This window comes from Aplidium turbinatum, chromosome 2, assembly GCF_918807975.1.
Source record: "Aplidium turbinatum chromosome 2, kaAplTurb1.1, whole genome shotgun sequence".
Lineage (NCBI taxonomy): Eukaryota > Metazoa > Chordata > Ascidiacea > Aplousobranchia > Polyclinidae > Aplidium > Aplidium turbinatum.
The window spans coordinates 29814684-29827692 of record NC_137473.1 but is presented as its reverse complement, the minus strand read 5'-3'; the positions used below and the strand labels follow the sequence as shown (position 1 = coordinate 29827692).

Sequence of the window (13009 nt, the reverse complement as noted above, 5' to 3'; positions counted from 1 at the left end):
TGGTATTTCAGTCACAATTTTCCTTATTAACTCCATTGATTGCAGTCATTAAGATTCTTCTTGCACTCAGTTCAGTTGCAGAAGAAAAAATAGTATTAGCAGAAGGTGGGAATCGAACCCACGCAATCGAAATTACTACTCCTTTGCCCTAACCCAGTGGTTCCCAAACTGTGGGCCATGGCCCACTAGTGGGCCACGAAGACGGTTTCAGTGAGCCACGGAGTTATTTGTAATTGAACTTATACTGTTCCTGTATTGTTAACAATTTATAGATTTTTTACCGAAAAATTTTAACTGCCATTCTAACTGTCTGCTACAGGGAGGAATTGTTACGTAACAATGAGTTTTTAAGCTTGCATGTGCCAGAAATCGTACTTAAAAACAACAAACAAGCGTTCTTTATGTCGTGGACTGATAGTTGTGAGGTGCAGAGCGAAGAAGAGATTGAATAAAAATTTGCAAATCGAGACATGCTAAACTAAATTACTAAATTATTCAATGGCAAACAAAAGAAAGTATGATGATAGTTACGTTAAATTTGGATTTACTTCGTTAAATGATCATGGAGTCGAAAAGGGACAGTGCGTAGTATGCTACCGCGTCTTAAGCAATGGGTCATTGAGACCGAGTAAATTGAGAAATCACCTGGAAAAAAATCATCCTGAGTTGAAGAATAAAAGCATTGAGTATTTTAAACGACTAGAATCTAGCTGTAAACGTCAACGACTTGACAAAACTGGAAACTTTCAACAAACTGATCAGAAACTTACAGAAGCATCTTTCGTTGTTAGCCAAATTATAGCTAAGCAGAAAAAAGCTCATAATATCGCTGAAACTGTTGTTAAACCGTCTGCACTGGCCATGACGAGAATTGTCCTGGGTGATAAACATAAAAGAGAAAAGAGAAAAGTCTCAAAGCTATTCCTTTATCCAATAACACAGTAAAGAGACGAATTGCAGCAATGTCAGAAGACATTAAGGAACAAATAATAACTGAAATAAATAAATCTGCTTTTGGTCTATTCGACATCCAGCTGGATGAGTCTGTCGATGTATTTTCAGTTTCTCAACTTATGGCTTTCGTTCGCTATGCAGTTGACACCTCTGCAAAGGAAGAATTACTCTTCTGCTGTGCTTTGAACACCAGCACAAAAGCATCAGATGTAATGGAAAAAGTCAACCATTTTTTTAATGAAAACGGAATATCCTGGGACAATCTGTGTGGCGTGTGCACTGACGGTGCACCTGCGATGCTTGGTTCCAAAAGTGGATTTAAGGCACTTGTGCAAAGAAAGGCTACTGGCGTTATGTTTTCTCATTGCTTCATTCACCGGGAAGCTCTGGCTTCTAAAACTTTACCAAATGGTCTCCAAGATGTGCTTAACGTTACTATTAAAATAGTAAATTTTGTGAAGAGCAGCGCTTTGCACACTCATCTATTCAGAAAACTTTGTGAAGACATGGAATCTGATCATAAAAACCTTTTGTTTTACACAAAAGTTCGGTGGCTCTCTAAAGGGAACGTTTTATGCAGAGTGTTTGAGCTCCGCGATGAGTTGGAAATCTATTTAACTGATGTAAAACCTGAGTTAGCATTTCACTTTACCAATGCAAAATTTATTGCTTGTTTGGCATACTTGGTAGATATTTTTCATTCTTTAAACACCCTTAACCTGAAAATGCAAGGAAAAGAAAAAAACATTATTCAGAACATGACTTGATCAGAACATGGAATGCATTATTCAGAACATGGAATGCGTTTGTTGAAAAATTGGCAAACTGGAGACGAAAAGCTCAAAACGGCAATTTTGCCATGTTTAACAACCTGTCTGATATTTACGAGTTAAACGATGAACTAAAGACCAATATTGTTCAACATCTGAAAGAGCTGGAAAGCGAATTCAAGTCATATTTTCCTTAAGTTAGTGCTGATGACCTATCACTTGCAAGAAATCCGTTTCGACTTTCCCCTGAAAATGTGGAAAATGAATTGCAAGACCAATTGATTGAATTGAAAAACGACTCCAGTTGCCGAGATCTATTCGAAACTTTGCCACTCACGGAATTCTAGCTAAGCATGGCATCATCATATTGTTCCAGACAATTTTTCACCAAATCAAACGTCATATACAAACCGTTCAGCTCTACTGAATATTACGTCATGGAAGTTGCTAGAAAATGTGCCAAAATTGGACATCGTTCATAAGACTTGTGTCAAACCTGTTTGGACCTGTTTTGGGCCTGTTTCAGTTTGAAACCTGTTTAAACAGGAAATATTACATGAGCTTTAAACACCTGTTTGAATGACTTCATAATTGTCTTCCATTATTGCGTCACAGAACTGCATATGTGAGTTTGAGATATTGCTATCTATTCTGGTCATTCGTGAAATGATTGTTTGAAAGTTGGCCGCACATTAACTGTTGGCTTAGTGCTTGCTAGCTGGACAAAAGTTCCGTCTTTTATCCAATTAATCTGTTCTGTAGTGACAGTTTTAGAGGCGTACGGTTTTGCGTCTCATTTTCGATAGCCGCGGGCTAATTTTACAGAAATACACTGTTTGAAAAGAAGTTCAAGTGTGTGTTTCTTCGGTCATTACATGCAGACGAACGGATTTGGGAATCTTATGTTACAATTTTCCCACGAAAAGATTATGGTTTACCGCTGTGACCATAAAAAATAAAAGACGATTCTCTGTCTAGTGTTTGGCACAGAAGCACTTAGAAGCAAAAAATAAAAGACGAGTTTGTTGTCAGCTAGTGCAGAAGAACTACTTAGAAGTACAAGAAATAATAAAAGAAGATTTGTTGGTTGGTAGTCTACACTCTTACAGAAGCAAAGAAAAGTAAAGACATTTCTTCTCAGTTTGGTACTGATGAAAAATAACTTTGACAATCATTGGCAAGAAAGAAGATTAAAGGCAATCCATCTGTGCTTGAAGATTCAAGTGGAAGAATCCAAGCAAGTTTTGTGGACTTTTGGACTTCATACTCGTACAGCTACGGTATCGTGCATTTAAATTCTTTCTTGTATTTTTACGGTCTTTGCAGTTAAGTTTTTTATAACTACTGTTATAATATTGTGTGTTTGTATAAATTAATTTTTTAATTGTTAAATTTAGCCCCAACATTTAATATGTCTACACTCGGTGGCGACAGGGACTCGACCGCCGTCGACTCGACTGAGTTTAAGCCTGATGATGTTCTTTGCGGTCGGGCAGGTCATTCTGGGGAGGGACCCAGTAACGATGAGGCTAAGTCAGTTCGAGAGGCCCGGCATCTTAGACGGGATGTTTTGACTTAAATTGGGAAACTTTCTGTAGCCCTAGGTTCTTTGAGTGATAAGCAGGAACTGTTAATTTTTAGATCTAAGTTATCTACTTTAGAAGAGGAATTAAGGCATTTCCATGCTCTCTTGAGTAAAATTTTTAACTCTGCAATCTTGGCAGAACTTCGTGATAGGGTAGATCCAGAATTTAACTCGTTAAAAAATAACTTCGAACAAAAAGAAAGTGAGTTCTCAGATAGGTTGGATGCTGACATACATCCTGAGGATAGCGCCTCAAATGTAAGCACTAGGATGTCTGTGAGCTCGTCAAGGATAGTTGCACAAATTAACCTACAGCTAAGACGAGAGGAGCTCCAGATACAAGCTGAGGCAGAAGCAAGAGCTGCTGAGGCCATGACGAGAGCGGAGGCCATACGAGCAGAGGCTGCCGCGAGAGCTGAGGCCGCACGAGCAGAGGCTGCCGCGAGAGCTGAAGCTAGAGCTGCTGAGTTCGCACTCAAAGACGCACAGTTGAGGGCTGAACAACGTAAAGAGGTAGTTTTAGCTGAATATCGATCGGAGTTGGGCTCCCGGCGTAGTTCTAAGAAGGGATCTTCTAGCCATTCCAGAAATGAACATCAATCGCAGTTTAATTTACATAACCTTTTCCAGACGCCTGTTCAATCTGTAAGTGGACCAGTGCAATCCACATGTTTTCAAGCTGTTTCAGGAGGTCTCGGGGCCGCGGCTAAGGGTCTTCCGAAGGCTGTAGAGCCAAGGTCTGCAAATTACAACCGAACTCCTCCCCCAGAGCGTACAGGTCACGGGGCCGCCATTAGCAGTAATGCTTTGCCCCCTTCACAGTTTTCAGCGCCGCTAGTTTTTGATCGCTCAGCTACACGTAATTTGGGTGGTTGTGAGAGGCGTATCGCGTCTCCTGATTTTAACGTGTGTGAGGATCGTGATCGGGTTGTGCATGTGACTGAGCCCACTCAGCCCCTTAAGAGATATAGCTTGTCTTCTCCCGCTAAATCGAGTTCTCAACAGCAGGATTGCTTTTTTGAATACCAAAATAGTAGGACGTTCTTCGATAAGGCGGCCTTGATTGGTTACGATGGTAATAATATGCCATTTATCTTCTTTAAAAATTGTGTTACGGCCTTAATGGCAGCTTCGCCCTTCAAAGGAACTTGTTTGACTTTGTTACAAGCAGCTTGTGTTAGAACAGCTGCGCAAACGATTGCTAATTTGGTTTCTGACACTCCTGGCTTGTCAGAGGAAGACAGGATAGAAATGTCGTTAGCTCGCTTGTCCCAGCGTTTTGGAGTTCGTGGAGGTCTTTTCGCAGAACCAGAAATTAGAAAGTATCGCTATGGTAGCAAATTGACTTCTATCTCTTCCAGTGATTTGAAAGAGTTTAAAGATGAATTGTCGCAGTGTTTGCTTTACGCGCAAGCTTATGGTCAGCGTGATAAATTAGAAGGACGTTTCGTTTTGGATTTGGCTAAGCGAATCCCGTTTGACGCTAAGCAGCGTTATCTTGACTTTTTAGGTGATCAGTATGGTGGCACTGATGAGCCTACTTTTCAAAGTTTGTTTGATTTTGTAGTACGGGAAGAGACGCGTAAGTCGACTGATTTTAGCATTATGCTAATGGGCGATTCTGGTGAGTCGCAGCATTTTAAAAAGTTTGGCAAAGGAAAATTGCCTTCATGTCCGGTTAGGCAGACGTCCGTAAAACCCCATGATGATGTGATGTCAGGGAGTTCGCAGTACTCGACTGTTGTTGGCGCACCGCGCGGTGGTGAGGCTAGACGTAAGAACCTACCGGCATGCATTTGTTGTTCGTCACGTGGTCAAGTTGAATATCATTTTTTGTCTAATTGTAAAGAATTTTTGCGCTTGACACCTAAAGATCGGAGAGATGTCATTGTGAAAGCTGGCAAATGCTTGAATTGTTTGCGCCAGCATATGGTTAGGGATTGCGTTCATGCAAATAACTGTCGTAAGTGTGGGCCTAACAACGATAGGAAACACTATTTTCTTCTGCATGATTTTTATGTGATGTCACGTGATTCTCTGGATTCGATCAGCAAAGATGATGCTGGTGCTAGAGTTCCTGTGCGTAATGTTAAGATTGGAAATGTTAAAGCAGCCTTTAACCGCGTTACTGCTGCTCGTATTTTGAATCCAATGACTGGCAAATCGAAGTTGGTGTATTGTCAGCATGATCCTGGTTCGCAGTTGACTTTTGTTTCGAGTGATTTGGTCTGCGAACTTGGCGTTAAACCGTATGACAAAGCGTCGTTTAAAATGGATACCCTGGCTGGTCAGAAAGCTACTTGTGCTGACCTTGTCAAACTCAACATCCAGTCGTTAGAGACACATGAACTGTTTTGTGATATAACTTCGGTGGTTAACCCAGCTTGGACTGACGATGTTAAAACTTTACCACATAAGCAGGATTTAAGTGGTTTTCGTCATTTTCATGACGTGAATATGTTTCATTTGAATGATTGTAGTACTGTAGATGTACTGATTGGCAACGACAACGCTTATTTGATGTGGGCCAAAGAGGAGCGTGTTGGTGAAAATCGTAGTGAACCGCATGCTTTACTCACTCGTCTCGGTTGGTTGGCTTGTGGTGGTAAGTCACCCTTAGATGAAAACTTTGCTAATGTGTGCAGAGTGCAGACGTCTTCAGAGTCGGATGTCATCTCTGGCTTTCAGCGTAAAATTGAGTCTCGTGATATGGAAATAGCAGACCTGAATAAAGTCATTCAGGATTTGACCTTGCAAAATGAAACCTGTGAATTGTCTCGCAATGACATTTTGGCTAGAGAACTTGTCGAACCGAATATTGAGTTGAAAGATGGTCGATTTGAGATACCTGTTTCGTTGAAGGAAGATATTGATTTACCTAACAATTTTGTGTTGGCATCAGATAGAGCTGCTGCTTTAAAGAAGAAGGCTTTAAAGGGACTGCTTTAAAACAATCTGAATTTCGAGGAACTTGTGTTAATGATGTAATGTCTTCTTGTCCTGACTTGTCTGACTTGTTAAACCCTCTGGCAGATGTCTTGGCTAGATTTCGGCTTGAAAAATTTGGTTTCATGGCTGATGTGACCAAATACTTTTTTCACATTTTGGACTCTTCAATTCGTAAGCCCAATTTTATTGAACTGCTTACGTACACCAGTAGTGCCGTTCGGATCGTGAACGAACACCCTTTGGTACCTTTGAGTGACGACCCTAGGGATTTTACTGTCATCACCCCTGCCTCACTTTTGACCCCATACTTAGACCCATACTGTGCTGTTGGGCAACCACATGATCGTGACCAACTAAGAAGGGATTATTGGTTCAATTTGTCACTTTCTCAGCAGTTTGGAGTAAATGGATCGATTTTTACTTGCCAGGTCTTCAGGGCCGGAAAAAATGGCTAAAAATGGCCGAGAATTTGGAGCCTGGTCAACTTGTAGTGGTAGGTTCTCTCCAAGACATTGGTAAACGTGGGAAGTATCAACTTGGGAGGGTGCATGAGGTAGTTCCACAAATTAGGAAAGGGAAGCCTGTGGTTCGTAGAGCCAAAGTTGCCGTCTGCAACTATGATGAGAGTACGAGGAAAGTGAAAGTAGACTACGTGTTGAGGGATATTTCGTGCCTCGCCCCCGTAAAGAACACCTAGTGTTATGGTTTGAGCCTGGTTCTGTCTGCGGTGGTCGACCTTTGTCTGAGCCCAGAACAGTCGGTTATTATCGCAACCATTGTATAGAGCGTCATTTAGCGTGTACCTATGGTACCAATTTCATGTATCGTCGTATTATTCTTATTGCTGTTCATTCGTTGCATGCCCTTTGTATTTGCGTATTAACTTAATCGTGAGTGATTCAAACAATTTGTGTATCATGTGTTTTTATTCATTGGCTCACAATTGTCGTCAATTCTTTTTTAGTTATGCCATGTCAGACTGTCATAACTAGGGGTCGCTATGTTCCAGACAATTTTTCACCAAATCAAACGTCATATACAAACCGTTCAGCTCTACTGAATATTACGTCATGGAAGTTGCTAGAAAATGTGCCAAAATTGCACATCGTTCATAAGACTTGTGTCAAACCTGTTTGGACCTGTTTTGGGCCTGTTTCAGTTTGAAACCTGTTTAAACAGGAAATATTACATGAGCTTTAAACACCTGTTTGAATGACTTCATAATTGTCTTCCATTATTGCGTCACAGAACTGCATATGTGAGTTTGAGATATTGCTATCTATTCTGGTCATTCGTGAAATGATTGTTTGAAAGTTGGCCGCACATTTAACTGTTGGCTTAGTGCTTGCTAGCTGGACAAAAGTTCCGTCTTTTATCCAATTAATCTGTTCTGTAGTGACAGTTTTAGAGGCGTACGGTGTTGCGTCTCATTTTCGATAGCCGCGGGCTAATTTTACAGAAATACACTGTTTGAAAAGAAGTTCAAGTGTGTGTTTCTTCGGTCATTACATGCAGACGAACGGATTTGGGAATCTAATGTTACAATTTTCCCACTAAGAGATTATGGTTTACCGCTGTGACCACATATCCAGAAATAAGCAAAACTGTACTTAACCGTGTCTGTTACTGGCGTAAACCTTATGGTCTCGCCCTCTGCTAATTCAGCAATTTCACATGGAAGCAGTGACGCTAGAAACCTGAGATTTCTTGACTTTTAGTTTTTTTTCTTGCCCCAACTTTTAATCCCGATTATGTTGGTATCGGATAATTGTGAAGTTCACAATAAACCTTTTGTCACAGCCAATTATAAAATGCAAGAAATTTCCTGATATTCAATAGCTTGATTGACAGTTTACTATTAGCTTGCGGTTTCATTTTGTGTCTGTCAGTCATAACACGAAGGCGCTAAAATTCCATTCTCTACCCAGGCAGCAAAATCCGTCATTTTTACATTGATTCAACGTCGATTTTGCTGTCTGGGTAGGGAGTTGGTCTTTGATGCGATATGAGTCATTCTTTGCTGGCAGACATCAATTAGGAAGGTAATTTATTATTTGCGCAAATTGCTTTGTAGTGCAAAAAGTGCATGGAATACTGTTTGCACAAAAACGGAAAAACAAAATTGTTGAAATTCTGTGTTCTATGCAAGAGGACTTTCAAAATAAAATGTCAACTGAGAAATTTGATCAAGAAATGGCGAAAATAGGTCAAAAACCGAGTCTTTATCACCTTTTCTACCTAAAATACACAATCACGAATATATTTTGCGAAATAAATTGATTGAAGTGATAGATAAGGCTTTTGACCAACGGCATACTTTTTTCCGTTGTTATTTGATATAAGCCGACGGAGTATTTAGCAATAAGAGAGACGTAGACCTGATGGTCTCGGCCAGTAACTCTTGACGCCAAAAGGAAGCAGTGACAGATACGGTTAAACAGTTATTGCCTTTCACTTCTACATGGTTATGTGAATCTGCCTTTTCAGCGCTAGTAAGTCCAAGCAACGCAACCGCCTTGAAGTTGAACATGACATTCGCTGTGCTCTTTCGACAACTGAGCCAAGAATTTCTAAGCTTGTTGCTAAAGCGCAAGAGCACCCTTCCCATTAAAAAATAAATTGCGAAAAGCCATTTTGTTTGTTTTTGTGTTACATGTCATTTTCATATAGTACAGTAATTAGGTAGTAGAACTTGGCCGGTTAGCGTAGTGGTAAGAAGCATCGCTATCTGTGCTGGAGGTCTGGGCTTCGATCCTCGGGCCAGTCAAATCAGGCACAGCGTCGCCACTTAGAAAATTGCTAGAGCCTATAGTGCTCGCCCATATACAAGTGTATAAAATATTTTGGGTGGGCCACGAACTTTTTTTTAATCAAAATTTAGGCCACGGAGTAAGGGCCTAACCCATTCGGCCACGCAGGTTGTGGGGATGCATTCAGTTAAATTTCTTTGTATCAAAATTTTTCGATAAAGGCAACCAGATAATCACGTGTTGAGTCACATGACTGAAGTCAGCTGATTTGCGTGTACGTCACGCATGATTGCGTTGTGAAATTCGGACAGTGTAGGACTACTACGTTAAAGTGCCTAGCCGCACTTGAAGCCAATTTAAGAAGAAGAGGGGGGCGAAAGGGGCCATGCCCCCCCAAATTTTCAAAGTTTGGATTCCGAAGTTGAACCCTTTGTTGAAAATATAATATAATTTGTATAATTACGCGATTTACGCTTCTTTTAACAAATCTGTGGAAGAAATTTCAACTAATCTGTGAAAGAATGGCTTACTCTGTTGGGTTTTTGTGTAGCAGCTACCTTTAATAAGTTAATAGCTGTTTATCTGCTAATAAATTTCATACAAATATTACCCTCAAAGTGTTTCCAGAAAGCGCTATAATCCATTATTTGAGTGTAATTTTGCAAAAATTTTTCTAGGGGAGCATGCCCCCGGACCCCCCTAAAATTCTTGTACCTTCGGCACGCACTAACCCCCGCCGGCTTTATTTCTTCCCTTGCTTAACTCACCAGAATACGCCACAGCACACCAGGTGGCGATGTCTTAAATCAAACACTTTGTCGTTCTCTTCAATTCATCAAATATTTGGCCCCCCCCCAAATTATTTTTCTGGTTACGCCACTGAGAAGAGTTAACTCTTTCATATCTGGGCTTTTTGAGACGATGTTTTTCTGGGCAGGGGCACAAAGTGCCTTAAAGTTTAACCGCTTATAACTTCTTTCAGTTATGAACTAGAATCTTTTACCGCTGGAAAAACAATCGCAAGGCCTTTGAGCCTTGAATGATATTAACATGTTTGTAATACATATTATTAAAGTTTGTTAATAAACGTGTTTATGAACGCGGGTCAAATTTGAAAGCTGCCTGATTTTTATAATAAAGAAACAAACCTTTCGTTTTTCTCACTCTCGTGTCATTTGCCTTTTTCTAGACCTCTTTTTCGCTGTGATGGTCAGAAATAAAAACAAAACTCAACTGAACTGTGAAGACGTATTGTCGCCTGATTAGTTACGCTTGGCCGGCCAACAAACAAACTATGACAATTCGATGATTACGACGTTCTTGTGTGTGTTCGAACAATGCCCTTAGAATTGCGACTGCTTTCCACATTTCGCTGCTTTCCAGATAGAATAAACAAGTTTTATTCCGTTACAGAAAGTCTGTCCCTGATGTTTCGTCGATGCATTTCTACGTTGAATCAACGTAAAATGCTTGATCATTATTGTAACAATATGTTGCTTACTTTGATTGTAGCCTATCGCACAAACTACAAATCAAACATTACGATTTTTTCTTTTTATGTGCTCTACCCTTGTTCGACGACATTGCCGAAGTCATAAATACGCTTGTTTCTTAGAAGACGCTGACGCCTAAATTTAATTATTTTTGATTTGATTCTTTTTGATGCATGTTGTATTCCCATAATAATAACAAAATTGCTCGATTATTGATTTCACAACGCCTTATCGTACCCTAGATTCTTGCAAGTATATTCACTTGTATTTATCTCGTAGAGCGTCGATACAATATAATATAACACCTGTCATGCTACATACATAACGTGTTTTGTCAGCACCACGGTGTAATGAATTCTAGGTCATTGATTTTCGTGATGAGTTCATAGCGTCCCTACAATGAAGAATGAGAGGTACTTCAAGCGGTCCCATCATTGCTAAAAATCATTATACGTTTCACATATTTGTGTAATCGGTTGTGACAGTCAAATTATGCTAATTTACTGTCATTCAACCTATTTAGACAAATATAGATGAGTTTATATCGGACAGAAAACAAAGTATCCTGGCTCATTTTAATTTCTTTGCGCAAAACTTATAAACTTTACAGCTATTCTACGTCATTTTGATGTCTCATGGCACTTTGTTATTTATGAGATGAAGAATACTTTGAATAAGACACAAAGCATTCCTGATTATTGCGGCAAACTCTTGAATTATGTAAAATCGTACTGATGAATTCCTCTAAAGGTGCGATATAGATTATCTGCAACAGGTTTGCAGTATATTTAGCTCTGGGAGTACTATGAGCAACTGTCCAAATAAAACGACATCTACGATATGTTAGTATGCTAAAGACCAACGTTGCGTACAGGAGTAATGTAGAAATGCACATAATACCATGGCGATATTACAAGTCAGGTTACATCATTAGGCTATATGAAAAAATATGTTTTATGGCCCAATTAATTTGATATTGAAAAGGCCAGAAGTAAAGTAATAAACTTCGGAGCATAACCGTAGGATTTAGAGGAAATTCGGACTATGAATATCAAAGCTAACACATTAGCGAACATATTATTCAAACGTTTCGATAACCGCTGTTTTCATCGTCAGTCAAAAGTAAGAATGAAGCTATGTTTTTACAATGGCAAAATCGAGCAAAAAATGCGATACAGTAGTTGAGTCACCTCGGCTATCAAAATCAGTCACTCAACAACGATTCAACATCTGCCAACGTTGAATCAATGCAAATGGCTGACTCTGCCAGCAAGGGATAGTATAGCGTCTGAATAATAATTGTAACGAATGTCTGCTCTTTCCTCCAATTATTGTATTATTAAATTTAACTTCTTAATTGCTCAAAACACGAACAGTTGAAGAAAAAAATCTTCTCACACCCTATATTGGATTTATTTTTCTTGCAAAATGAAGTCATTTTGTTTCAGCAAGTGGCCCGTGTGTACCTTATACCACAGTTCAAAATTATGGTTTCGAATGTGTATTATGATGCAAAGCAAACGGCAAATTTATTAGCAACCGAAGATGAAAGAGATGCAAATTTTTCGGATAATGATGTTGATTTGCCTTTATCTGATGGTGAAGGTGGTCCGCTAACATCTGACAAGAGTAACGAAGATGAGGTCGTGATCGTCAGACATAGGCAGTCCCAACGTCGTAGGAGCCATGACGTCAAATCATTAGATAGCGCCTTGGATGAGGAAAATTACCATACATTGCCTGACCAGGAAGAGGAGCGAATGTCGGTGGTTGTTGACTAAAGAAGTAGAGTGAAAGTTGTTTGGAGTACCAAGCAACCATCAATAAGAGGAAGACAAAACTCTGCTAATGTGGTGCACAGTTTACCAGGAGTAAAGCGCGATTATCAATATGCAACGACGTCGTATGATGCATGGCGTTTCTTATTTACAGCAGAGATGATCTACATCATTGTTTCAAGCACCAGCACATGTATACGAGAGAGGCTATCGCAAATATCGGAGGCTCAACGAACACCTTGGCATGCTTCACATTTTCAGCAAACTGATGCCATGGAACTAGAAGCATTCATTGGATTGTGGTGTATTAGAGGACTACTCAAGCGAACATTTCACCGAATTAAGATTGCTTTTCCCATTTATATGGACATTCTATATTTAGTGCGACAATGTCGTTGAACCGATTCAAATTTCTGTCTGCAAATATTCGTTTTGATGATAAAAGCACTAGGGCCAATCGCTGGCAAAGTGACCGATTTACAGCAATCAGAGAACTTTTCCAATATTTTACTGGAAATTGTGAAAAGATTTTAATACCAGAAGACTTCCTTTCACTGGATGAGACTTTGTTTCCATCCCGCGTTGGTGTGTCCTTCAGGCAATAAGCTTCAGGCAAAAAATAAGCCTGCTAAATATGATTTTTTGCTAAGAAGCATAAATAGTGCGCGTATGTCATTCACCTATACTGCCATAGCTTATGCGGGTAAGCCAGTAGGTGTACCAGGACCAC

At 39.8% G+C, this 13009-nt stretch overlaps 1 pseudogene; it reads left to right on the top strand.

The window, feature by feature from the left end:
- Nucleotides 1–861: 861 nt before the first annotated feature.
- On the top strand, nt 862–1921 carry LOC145788491 (protein FAM200C-like; annotated as a pseudogene).
- Nucleotides 1922–13009: the final 11088 nt, after the last annotated feature.